Source organism: Schistocerca piceifrons, chromosome 7, assembly GCF_021461385.2.
Source record: "Schistocerca piceifrons isolate TAMUIC-IGC-003096 chromosome 7, iqSchPice1.1, whole genome shotgun sequence".
In the NCBI taxonomy this organism is placed as follows: domain Eukaryota; kingdom Metazoa; phylum Arthropoda; class Insecta; order Orthoptera; family Acrididae; genus Schistocerca; species Schistocerca piceifrons.
Window position 1 is genome coordinate 254701566 of NC_060144.1, and position 14043 is coordinate 254715608.

Consider the following 14043-nt stretch of genomic DNA (forward strand, 5'->3'; position numbering starts at 1 on the left):
AATGTTCTTTTTACGAACAAGTTATCCATCGTTGAGAAATATATGTCGCATTAAAAAGTGAATATGTGGAGGACGGCTAACACAGAGTTTCCTGGTCGCAGATTGATGGTGTCAGGATCGTCATTATAGCTTCGCGACTACCCCTCTTAAGATGCGGTACGCAGATATGATCTACTTGTAAGAGTGTATGATAAGGGATAGGCACGAGAAACTGCACTAACGCACTGCGTATAGCTTCATATTAGAGCAAGTGCGTAGTTGTAACACGATGGAGTCAGAGTTCACATTTTACTTTTCGAATGTCGAATCGAACACTTTTCAGTTGTCTAAATTTCGAAATTGTTATTTTATCAGGCTGACATTTTCGGCGATCTGCTACACCATATTCAGTTATCCTGACCCACATATAGGAAGATTCCCACATTTGTAGCAGCCGAATGGGGGCCAGCGTTCAAAGACAGGTATCTGTGGATTTCTTCTTGAGACAACGATCACTTCAACTATCACCTGCCGATTGTTAGAAACACATTCAAAACCAGTTATAGATTAAAGCCAATCTTTGATCGCTGGCCACTATTTCGGCAGGACCAAAGGTGGGAATATTCCTGCATGTCGATCAGAGGGCCTGAAGATGCCGTAATATATCACCGAAATTGGTATCCCAATAAGACAACAATTTGGAACTTTAGACGGCTGAAACGTGTGTGATTTGACATTCTGAACTGAACAGCCGAGGTCCCGCGACCACCTTCGTAAAGATGGACATACAGAGATTCCAGATTTTTGGTTCTGAATACCTACGTCAGACGCTCCTTTAACGATAGATGTTGAGTGTGGGTTCCGATTTGTGTCCAGCTCGTTCAGCTAATTTGACCTTACCTAAGTTTTTGTTGTTGAGCACGAGCCACCTGTCCTGCCTTGGATTTTTTTATAGAAACGGAGATTTTGAAAAAAGTTATTAATACCATAGTTTTAGTAATACCTAAGGGAGACCGAGGCACGCTTACGCACTGGGCCCGTTTTCACAGAGCACATTTCTCGGGATAATTCTTGCTAGAGTGCCACCGACAATGGAAGATCACTACTGCCATCTCCTGAAGCCACTCTGAAACCTCATGGCAGTGCTTAAGTGAATATCTTAGAGCGAAAAACATATTTGTGCTTTTGTGCAAGATGAGTAAAAGTTGTTACTCAACGATAGCAACTCCTGGCGAGGGTACATTTTAGACTTAAGAATAAATATATGTGTTAGTATGAAATTATTCCACTTCACAAGGCACGTGTCTAGAATTTGGAAGCCTGAAACTTACTACTGTAGTTTCCAAACAGAGCGAAACTGTTCCGGCGTAACGATAATCGCCAGCACGAAGGCGAAGATTACAAGAGCAAAGGAGGCGGTGAGACGACGTCAGCCAATAGCCCGCTGACAAGGACAGCACCACGACAGGTGTGGCCTCTAGCCGAAGAGAATATAAGCGCCGCTCCTGCCAGCCACGGCCGGACAGTATTCGCCCAGTACTAACAGAGCACTACGATATCAGTGACGTGTGATCCGTATCAACCGCTTACATAGACCTTGTATACAGCAAAGGACTCTGATTGTTTGCATGTCACCCATCACTTGCAACACCATTGTAAATTCAAAGTTAAGCATTGTCAATCTATTTTTTTAAATAAAACAACTGATGTAATTTGCTTGAATTGCTGTATAGCATTCCGAGAACGCAGCATCTTTTAGGCATCCTATACGATACGAGTGGGCAGGACCCCACATTTGGCGACGAGTATCCGCCGAACCCAGTCCTAGCGGCCACGGAATTTTCGTTTACTTTCTTTGCTGGCGCCTTAATTCTCTACTGGCCAATGATGCGAGCCCGATGGAACAAGCACCGCCTACTACAGCTGCTATACCCCATTTTCGACAGTTTCGTGAAAAAGAAGAGGCATGGCTCGAGTGATTGTTCCAGTTTGAGGCCCACCTCCTAGCTCACAATGCACCTGTGAAATTTCCCTATCTTTTATCAACAGTAGGAAGCGCAGTGTTTAGGCTCTTATGAAAACTTTTCCCTAACGCCACTCCAAGTGAACTCAGTTAAGAACAGAAGGTACAGTCGGTAACTGACTATTATATGAGAACAAAGTCTTTCGCAATGGCACTGATACGTAAAACATTCTCAGTTTTCTTGCTGTGTCAGTTCGGGATAAAATCTCAAGCTTTAGGAGCTAGCCTCCATCGTCATCGTCGACTGACTCTCTCCACTGTTTTTTTTTTTTTTCATTCACCTACCTCATGGGCAGGGGAGGGCTGGAAGCGGCACAGTCCACCGCTCTTCAGCCAAACGGTTTTGCAACATACACGAAAGGAGAATGCTTAAAAAAAATGGGGTGATGAAATGGGGACATAAAAAACATAGCAAAAAGGTACACACTAATACAGGGACATGCACAGGGGGTACAGTTAAAAATTCGACATAAAGTTAAAAGAACACAGCTGGTAATTCTTTGCGCACTTAAAATCACAGGAGCCAAACACAAGTTAAAAGTCGGCCACAGTATAAAAATCACACAGTGCAAGATACTTAAAAAACAAAACACTGGAAATGACGGAAGGCTCAGAAAGGATAAAAGTGGTCAAATGGCTCTGAGCCCTATGAGACTTAACATCTGAGGTCATCAGTCCCCTAGAACTAAGAACTACTTAAACCTAACTAACCTAAGGACATCACACACATCCATGCCCGAGGCAGGATTCGAACCTGCGACCGTAACGGTCACGCGGTTCCAGACTGTAGCGCCTAGAACTGCTACCAACAAGCTCAGTGTTACACTTGTGGTAACTAAGGACACATAGAATACGTATGTTTGCCGTGGAACAAACATAAGAACTCGCACCACTCACGAAAATCTAGTCTCAAGGTCTATGTCATAAATGCAGTATATTCAAAGTCAGCAACAGGCAATAGCAAACCCATCAAGCGTGCAGTTTCATCAGTGATACTCCAGTTGAACAAACATTTTGTTTAATTACTTCTTTATGGGAAACCTGGGAATTCTCAGTTCGACAGGGCTGCCACTGTCACATTGCTCAATCGTCACACATATGAACTGTTGGGCTCGCCACGCCTGTCTAAATCTAGCACACAACTGACGGCTTATAATGGACAAGACATTTCTGTTCTCGGAACATACACCTTGCCTGCTGTGTATCGCTGGCATACGTGAACAGTGACTTTTACACTGCAACCATCACGCGAGTATGAGAACATATTTGGTCTTGATTCTTTTCATTTGTTTGGCTTAAACGTTCAGAACAATGTGTTGTCAGTGTCCGCATTCAGTTCAAAAGACAGTGTAGCTAGCATAGTAAAAGAATTCCCGGAACTTTTTTCTGAAGGTTTAGAAAAGGCTAACAACTTTGCTGCACATATTACTCTGAAAGAAAACATTCAGGCGAAATTTTGCCGTGCCAGAACCGTCCCCACTGCATAACGGAAAAAGTCGCTGCTGAACTTAGGAATTGAAAGATAACGCAATTATTGCGCCAATATCAGCTCGTCAGTGGGCAAATCCACTGGCTTTGCTCCCCAGACCATCAGGTCGCATTCGCCTCTATGTTGGCTAAGTCTGCTGTTAACCCACAAACTGTAATTGATACTTATCCATTGCCCCGCCCAAGGAGTTTCAATGGACAAATTAGGCGATGGACGCTATGTTTCAGAAATTGATTTGCGCGACCCGTATCTTCAAATACCACTCGATGAAGAATCTCAAAAAGTGTGTGTATATATACTCATTTGGGTTTGTTTAAATATCTGCGTTTGTCTTTTGGCACTGCTTTCGCGCCCGCCACTTTCCAACGGTATCTGGAACAGCTGACTGGACAGGTGTGATTTCTTTTAACCTGAGTTGCAGTATCTTGCTCATGTCATAAACAGCCAAGGTGTACATCCTCTCCAGTCGCATTTGTTAGCCATACGAGACTCGCCAGTTCCTCGCACTGACACAGAATTACAGTCAGTATTAAGGAAAATGAACTATTATATTCGGTTCATACCGAATGCTGCACAAATCGCAGCTCCATTGCATTCCCTTGCGCCGCAAGAATGCCCCGTTTTCAAAAACAAAGATGCATTGCTCAGTGATCGATGCTTAGTTCACTTTGATCCTGACAAACCAGTTGTATTGCAAGCTGGCGCTTCCTCTTAAGGAGTCGGTGCAGTGCTTTCGCACAGATTTGGTGACAAAGACAGGCCTATCGGTTTCGCATCAAAAGTGTTGTCCAAAGCTCAAAGTAACTATTCGTAAATTGAAAAAGAGGCTTTGGCTATTGTTTATGGTGTCACCAAATTCCACCACTACTTGTATGGCAGAAAACTCTACTTGATAACGGATCACAAGCCTTTGAAATCCTTGTTTCAGCCGACGAAACCGGTTCCTGTACGAACTGCCCAAATTTGGCAAAGGTGGGCTTTGTTATTGTCTCAGTACCATACGAGATTCTGTATCGTCTGACATATAGACATGGTAATGCGGAAGCACTTTCACGTCTGCCGATTGGCCCTGAAACAGATTCTGACGCTTCTGCTGCGTCTTGTTGGCACATCGATGCTCAGGATTATGAATTGCTTCAGTATTTTCCGCTGAACTATAGGAAAATTGCACAGACCATGGAATCTGATTCCTATTTGAACATTTTGCCAACATATATACGCAAATCTTGGCCTCGTTCCTTGTGTAGCATACACAACCCTATAGTGCGCGGATACTTTTCCCGTCGGCATAACCTCGCAGTACGCAATGGTGTGATTCAACAAGGACACTGGGGGATTGTTCATGCCAAACAATTAGCGCGTCGACACTGTACTTGGCAGCGTATGGACGCCCAAATAGAACAGGTGACGTCACAGTGTCACGCATGTGCGGAAAATCTGTCTGCCCTGCCACAAAAAATCTCTGCTTGGCCTAAGCCGCGATCGCCATGGCAACGTGTGCACATAGACTTTGCGGGACCTTTTTGGAGCACTCGTTGGTTGATTGTGGTTGACTCGTAAAGCAAGTTCCCTTTTGCTGTGCCAATGAAGTCGACCACGACACGTAGCACGATTCAGGTGTTGTCATCGATTTTTTATTTGAAAGGTTTACCTGAAGTAATACTGACCGACAAAGGCCCTCAGTTCACGTCAAATGAATCTGAAACATTCTGCGAACGCAATGCCATACGGCATCTAACTAGTGCATTGTAAAGTCAAACGGCGATGCGGAACGTTTTGTCAGAAGCTGCAGGCAGCAGATGGCGAAACTTCTCTTCGTACCATACCAGGGAGCAACCACTGCAACTGTTTCTCGCGTCATATCGTTCGCACCGACGAGATGGACCATCACCGGTGGAATTATTTCACGGCCTCCGCCATCGGCACTGCTCCACCGGCTCCACCTTCCTCAGCGCGGAAGAAAGGCCGCAGGTAACGCTTCGCAGCGCATGATATTGTCTTTTTGTCTTTAGCAGCGTTTTTAGTGGCGGCAGGCGGTGGGCGCTAGGTGAGATCGTCCGCCGACTCGGCGCTTGCCTGTATCTCCTTTCAGGTCCAGATAGCTTGCAGCGCCGCCATTAAAATCAACTTCGCCTCTGTCATGTAGATGATGATCTTTCAGTCTTTCTTCCCCTAGATTCACGGATCCAGAGGACAGCGCGGCCACAGCAGCCGCCACAGAGTGTCATCACGACACCGCGGGACGACCCCATGGAGACGGAGCCATCGCCTCCTCCGCCTCTTCTCGTCCTACCGATGCAGCTGGACCCGCCCGCACCGGAGCAGTCGCCGCCTTCTTCTTCTGGATCATGGCAGCAGGAGAGGGATGCGTACCCTTCTGGTCGTTTTCCGGGGAACGTCTCCGCCAGAGCGCAGGCCGGATGGCGGGGCACGACCAGAAGCTTGTCGTCCCTGCAGTCACAGCATTCGGCCTGGCGCTGCGCCCACACTCCTGCCTCCCCCGCCGCGGTCGCACTCCCTACACGACGACGGTCCGTCGCTTTTTTTTGGGGGGGGGGGGCGGGGGGGAAGGGGTGTAATGGGTGAGGAATGTTCCGGCGTAACGATAAGTGCCGGCACGAAGACGAAGATCGCAAGAGCAAAGAAGCCTGTGAGACGACGTCAGCCAATAGCCCACTGACAAGGACCACACTACGACAGGGGCGCCCTCTAGCTGAAGAGAAAATAAACGCTCCTCCTACCAGCCACGGCCGGACAGAATTTGCCCAGTACTAGGAGAGCACTACGATTGCACTGACGTGTGACCCATATCAACTGCTTACATGGACCTTGTATATAGCAAAGAACACTAATTGCTTCCGTGTCACCCATCGCTTGCGACACCATTGTAAATTCAAAGTTAAGTATTGTCAATCTGCTTTATTGTAATAAAACTAATAATATAATTTGCTAGAACTGTTGTACAGGATTCTGGGAACGCTGCATCCTATAGGCACCCCATACGTGTCTCCAGTCCCGGGTTCAAAACCCGCTGCTGCTTAAATTTTGATTAATAATCAGCATTGGCGGCCGAAGACTTCCTCCATAAAAAGTCACCCTCATTCAGCCAACGGCCCTGTCAAAGAGGGCGGAGGAGCGGACAGAGGTTCAGCGCACTCTTCTGTCCTACGGGTGGGAAACTGCCCCTGACGGCGGAAGAATCAACAAAGATCAACGGCATGAGTACGCAGAAGCCAATGGAAACCACTGTATTAAAGACACGTAACCTGTACCAACAGGATACGTGGCCTGTAATAGAAGAAGTGTCATGATGCTCTCTCCTTTAGCAAAAGATTCCATAATAGCCCTCATTCAGATCTCCGGGAGGAGGCTTCCAAGGGGTAGGTTATCATGAGAAAATGATTGAATAATCAACGAAATAATAACATTCTACGAGTTGGGGCGTGGAATTTCAGAAGCTAGAACGTGGTAGGGAAACTAGAAAACCTGAAAAGAGAAATACAAAGGCTCAACCTAGATACAGTAGGATTCAGTGAAGTAAGTGTAAAGAAGACAAGCATTTCTGGACAGATCAGCATAGGGTAATATCAACAGCAGCAGAAAATAGTATAACGGGAGTAGGATTCGTTATGAATAAGAAGTTAGGGCAGAGAGTGTGTTACTGTGCACAGTTCAATAATGGGTTATTCTTATCAGAATAGACAGAAAACCAACACCGACAACAATACTTCAGGCATACATACCGACGTCGGAACCTGAAGACGAAGAGCTAGAGAAAGTGTTTGAGAATACTGAAAGGGTAATACAGTATGTAAAGGGAGGTGAAAATCTAATACTTATGGGGGACTGGAATGCAGTTGTAGGGGAAGGAGTAGAAGAGAGGGTCACAGGAAAAAATGAACTTGGCACAAGAAATGAGAGAGGAGAAAGTTCTGTATTAATCTTCAGCTAGTAATAGCGAATACTTTGTTCAGGAATCACAAGAGGAGGAAGTATACTTGGAAAAGGCTGGGTGATAAGCGAAGATTTCAGCTAGATTACACCATGGTCAGAAAGAGATTCAGAAATCAGATACTGGATTGTAAGGCATACCCAGGAGCAGATATAGACTCGCATCACAACATAGTAGTGATGAAGAGTAGGCTGAAGTTTAAGACATTACTCAGAAAGAATTAATACGCAAAGGAGTGGGATACAGAAGTACTAAGGAAAAACGAGATACGCCTGAAGTTCTCTAAGGCTATAGATACAGCAATATGGAATAGCTCAGTAGGCAGTACAGTTGAGAGGAATGGACATCCCTAAAAAGGGCAATAACAGAAGTTGGGAAGGAAAACGTAGGTACAAAGAAGGTAAGTGCGGAGAAACAATGGGTAATAGAAGAAATACTTCAATTCATCGATGATAGGAAAATGTACAAAAATGTTCTGGGAGACCCAGGAATACAGAAATACAAGTCGCTGAGGAATGAAATAAATAGGAAGTGAAGAGCAGCTAAGAGGAAATGGCTGCATGAAAAATGTGAAGAAATCGAAAAAGAAATGATTCTCGCTAGGACTGACTCATCATACAGGAAAGTCAAAACAAGCTTCGGTGACTTTAAAAGGAGGGTGTTGACATTAAGAGTGCAACGGAAATTCCACTGTTAAACGCAAACGAGACGGAGGATAGTTTGAAAGAATACACAGAAAGCCTCTATGAGGGGAGAGATTTGTTTGATGTGATAGAAGAAGAAACAGGAGTCGATTTAGAAGAGATAGGGGACCCAGTATTAGAATCAGAGTTCAAAAGAGCTTTGGAGGAATTAATATTAAATGAGGCAAAAAGGGGGGGGGGGGGGTAGATAACATTCCATCAGAATTTCTAAAACCGTTTGGGGAAGTGGCAACAAAACGACTATTCACGTTGGTGCGTAGAAAATATGAGTATGGTGAGGTATTATCTGACTTTCGTATATTATCCACACAATTTCGAAGACTGCAAGAGCTGACAAGTGTGAGAATTATTGCACAGTCAGCTTAACACTCATGCATCCAAGTTGCTGACAAGAATAATATACAGAAGAATGAAAAAGAAAATTGAAGATGCGCTAGATGACGATCAGTTTGGCCTTAGGAAAGGTATAGGCACGAGAGAGGCAATTCTGAAGTTGCGGTTAATAATGGAAGCAAGACTAAAGAAAAATCAAGACACGTTCACAGGATTTGTCGACCTGTAAAAAGTATCCGACAACGTAAAATGGCGCAAGATGTTCGAAATTCTGAGAGAAATAGGGGTAAGGTATAGGGAGAGACGTATCATGAACAATATGGACGACAACCAAGAGGGAATAACAAGAGTGGATGACCGAGAACGAAGTCCTTGGACTAGAAAGGGTGTAAGCCACGGATGTAGCCTTTCGCCCCTACTGTTCAATCTGTACATCGAGGAAGCAATGATGGAAATAAAAGAAAGGTTCAGGAGTGGAATTTAAATTCAATGCGAAAGGATATCAATGATACGATTCGCTGATAACATTGCTATCCTGAGTGAAAGTGAAGAAGACTTATATGATCTGCTAAATGGAATGAACAGTCTAATGAGTACAGAGTATGGATTGAGAGTAAATCGAAGGAAGACGAAGGTAATGAGAAGTAGTAGAAATGAGAACAGCGAGAAACTTAATATCACGATCAATGGTCACGAAGTAGATGAAGTTAAGGAATTCTGCTACCTAGGCAGTAAATTAACGAGTGACGGACGTAGCAAGGAGGACATCAAAAGCAGACTAGCAATGGCGAAAACGGCATTCCTGGCTAAGAGAAGTCTACTAATATTAAATATGGGCCTTAATTTGAGGAAGAAATTTGTTAGAAAGTACGTCTGCAGTACAGCATTGTATGGTAGTGAAACATGGACAGTGGGAAAACCGGAACAAAAGAGAATCGAAGCGTTTGAGATGTGCTTCAGACGAATGCTGAAAATTAGGTGGGCTGATAACGAATGAGGAGGTTCTGTGCAAAATCGGAGAGGAAAGTAATATGTGTTAAACACTGATGAGGAGAAGGGACAGCATGTTAAGGCATGAGGGTATGTCTTCCATGGTAGTAGAGGGAGCTGTAGAAGGCAAAGACCATAGAGGTAGACAGAGATTGGAATACATCCAGCAAATAATAGAGGACGTGTATTGCAAGTGCTACTCTGAGATGAAGAGGTTGTCACAGAAGAGGAATTCGCGGCGGGCCGCATCAAACTAGTCAGAAGACTGATGACCCAAAAAAAGAAAAATGCGAGACGAATGGGCAGGACCCCATACAAACATTTTATTGCGACAGATGTACTCAGTTCTGTCGAGGCACGTTCAAACACTGTTAATTTATGTAAGTATTTTTGATTATAGCCAATAGGGCATGGCCATCCTAGCTCAAACGCTAGTCAAGAGAACTTTAAAACAACAGTATTTGGAAATGCAATCTAAAGAAATTGAGGAACACGAAATTAAAAAGTACAAACTGCTGAAAAGCTATCTGAACCTAATGCAACTCAAGCAGAAAGAAATAATTCTATGAGAGCATTGACATAAGGGCAGGAAATTACCAAAACCAACAAGAATGAAATATATCTATAAGCGTATTTCGGATGTCACCTTAGTGTTCTTCCCAGAGGTAGCTTTTCACATGTTACTCTCCGTGCTCTTCTGTCTTATGCAATCCTCATCATGCCCACGTTATTTCTACTTCTCTTTACGTCGTCTATCTTGTATCTCTTCCTTCCTCTGAGTCTCCTCTCGCAAACTAGTCCTTCCAAATCGTCTGCTAGCAATCACTCAGGTCGCAACTAATGTCCCATCTAGTTCTTTTTTTTTTTCCTTTCCCCTGTAACTGTAACAGCTTAGCAAGGAGGATAAAATTTGTCTTTGTATTTCGTGTTTGAAACGACACAACCAGTCAGAAAAAATCAAGAATGGCTCCAGTGCCTTAGATTGGAAAAGGTGGGCTAATGACGATGGCCCAAAAAGAAACTGATTTTGTGTGTGTGTTTGTGTGTTTGACAATTGCAAACCGGAAGACGATGATGACCAGGCCTTTAAATAACTTCAATCTTCTATGTAGAACATATTATGGTAACAGGTGTATCTCAGCAAACTTAGTGACAGTAAACTTTTGCATTTTACCTTGTTGATCTGTTTAAGCGCGCCTGCAATTTTGATTACTGCCAAGAAAACATATTTTGAAAACTTTAGTAGTCTGTTTCTCCTACCCGCTATTGTGTTCTATGGTATGCATAAACGTGTCAACATAGGAGATATAGACTTGCCCAATACCCGGACCACATTTACACATTAACCTTAAGCCTACATAAAATTATTTTGCACTCTCAAATCTAACATTGAGTTAGAAGCGTATATACCAAGTTATAATTTAATAACCATGTTATTGTAAACGGCACAAATCTAACTAAAAAAGAAGAAATTAGCAAATCACGAAACGAAATCCGCGTAAAAGTGTCCCGGTCTCCTACGCTTCACGTTCTGGAATCACTGTGAACAACATATAGAAGTGTGAGACGTGAGTGATTTGGAAAAGCTACTTTACTTTTGTTATTAAACTTAGTTTCCTGGTACCACGTTTAGCAGGCTATGTTCCATACACACAGGGAGAAAAGCTCTCTTCGTATGTTGAAATCTCATAAAAGGAAATCCTTTCTTAACACCTGGGCGCTTCCATCGGCCTTTCTACCTGGTACTGAGATCTTTGTTGGTTCAGGGCTGAATCTCAGTCCTGCGTAATTGAAAAACTGTGTGCCGAGGAAGATTGGACTGGAAGCTCGTCATTTTCCTGAAAGCGTAAATGAGGTACTCCTCCTTTATTCCAGAAGTGAAAGTAGCTTCAACAGCAGTGGCACACACTTTCCACACAAGCACAAGAATGTGTCATTTTCAGGTAAGCTTCCCACCGTATTGTCCAGAACGTCGTTTTCCTTACCGACAGATCCACTGTTGATTAACATTTACACCTTAATCATTTCGATCCTTCAGTTTCGCAGTCATAGGCTGCTTGTGACATACGTAGAGGATGTTGCAGGTCAAGGAACAGCTGTTCGCTCAGTTTCAAGGCATCCTATATTATTCATGTGACAGTTAAACAGTGTTTTCGAAGTAGACTACTATAATGTTAAAACTACCCAGCAAATAGATGCCAAAACAAAATGAAGACAACACATTTGTAGATGTAGGTTCCGTTTTAGTTAATTCCGAAATACGTAGTATAGTTTTCCAGTCTGTGATAAGGCCAAAGAAAATTTGAACTAACGTTAATGCGAAATAGTCTGTTCTACATAAATGTATTGGCTAATTTTCCACTTCTCATCTCTTTCTTACCATCGCTGTAAGAAATTATGATGTCTGCAGGACACTATGACAACATTATCCGACAGCCAAATGCAATTGTTTGCAGAGGGAATGCTTTTTTTCCCAACTGACGTTTTTGTTGAATCAACCAATGTAAAAAAAGCATCTTAATTGTAGTTTAATTATTTATTGTGTAATTTTATTGTATATTGTTCAACAATGTTCCTTGCATAAAGTGTAATTTGAACATTAGCAAATAAGTTTCATGCACAACATTGTATGCAAGTGATTGTTTTTTCACTTATAACGCTTCGTCACCTAAGAATTTTTGTACTTTCCATTCGCTAGTCAGTTGTTTCTTGAAGGTGACCTAAAAAGCCGAAAACTAGTTCGAAATAAACAAAAATTAGTAGAACAAAAAGTGTACTTGTTATTCAACCTTAAATGCATATACTGTTAAACAGGTGTACGACAATTCTAACATTTATCTGCTTTTGGTATTTTCGGGATTGTGTGGATTATAGAGAAGGGTTATAATTAAAGTTTCGCTTCTTAACAGCGACCCCATGAAAACCAAGTGATCGTGGTAGAATGAAGTTTTGTCAAAACATTTGTAAGGAATTATGGAAGAGAAATAACGAATTTATTGAAAGAAATACATTTTAATTTACACATGATAGGATAGCATTTATTATTACGTACCATGATTGCTTTCTGGGTTACAAACGTTGCTCATTGTGCAGAAATACTGCTTTTTTAAAAAGTAAACCAGCTTCACGAGTTAAGTTCTGCTCACTTTTCCCAGATCGATTTCGGCTCCCTGCAACTGTAATGCACACTGTTGCTTTTGTATCAGCCGTACGTCGCCTTAGAAGTACGGCACCTAGCGGTAGGTCATGACACTAACACTACTAACAACGCAAATCCTGCAGCGTTCAGTCTGGACATCATTCCTATAAAGTTGGATACCCTTACGCTAAATAGTTCCCAGCTTAGGCAGGTTCAAGCAGCGGAAGTTTAATAATAACCACCGTGTATTTTGCCCACAGTCTGATACATTCTGTCAAAGATTGTCCAGACGAACTTGGGTAATTCGTAGGTTCCCACGTCCTCACTGAGCTTGGAAATTCCTAAAAAATATTACCTCTCCCTTCTGCTTGTCTGAGTGTAGCTTCTCCAAAGCTATTTAGGAGTCACATAGTGGATCTCCTGGGTTTCCCAAGTCAACACCTACTGATTCTTCTATAACAGTAGAAAACAGTTCCTACTTCTATTCGTAGACTTCCTTAGTTAACTTCCACCTATCTGATCTCTGCTTTTAAGGGTGAAACTTCTTTCTGCACCACTGATGTTGACACCCTTGCTTTAGTTTCACCCAAAGCATATTCTGAATTTTGTTCCATGTATTGGTAATAGCGCTGCAGCTTACCAGATCCGGTGCGAGGAAACAATGAATATTGGAATCTAGGTTGCAGATGGTATAGGATATTCGAAGGTGTTCATTGTCGATGGGAACTTGATAAGATGGTAGATGATGCATCTGAGGGAGCGTAAATTTTGTCTGAGGGAAGGTAAACGGATGCGGAAAACAAGACAGAGTTAGGGACGCCCAAGGATTTGAAGGGACTGATAGAACTTAGCTGGAGTGGATATCCAGAAAAATTTCGCGTAGAAGAGGAGAGATCGGATAAAGTTCTGTAGATGTGTAGAAAAGTGGAGAGCCTTACTCGTCATTTTCGGAAAGTCAGTTGTTTTAGTAGTATTAGTCTATTAAGGCTTTCTGCTGGATGGTTATTAAGTGAGTTTTCCATTTACTTGGTGGTCGAGCGGTATAACAAGATATTTTAGCGTAATAATAATCCGTTATGGTTAGGTAAAGGGAAGCAGTACAGAAGTTGCAACTTATTCGTCCTGTAATTATTGCCTGTGCCTTGGAGGAGTTTATAGTCAACAGCCATTGATTCACCAGGAGGAAAAGTGGATAAGATGGTGCTAGTGGCATCGTTGGCACTTGTGCAGAGCAAAAGATTAGGAAAGCAGTGTCATCAGCACACTGACGGAGGTGGACTGGGGGAGAGTGTATTAAGCACAAAATCCAAAAATCAACTGTAATTAACAATAATAATAATAATAAAGAACAAAAAACACAATTTTACTGCTTATTTTTGCCAATATTAGAGGGAGTTTTTGTGGATAAAAACTGTAGGGGAAGTCAGAGACAGG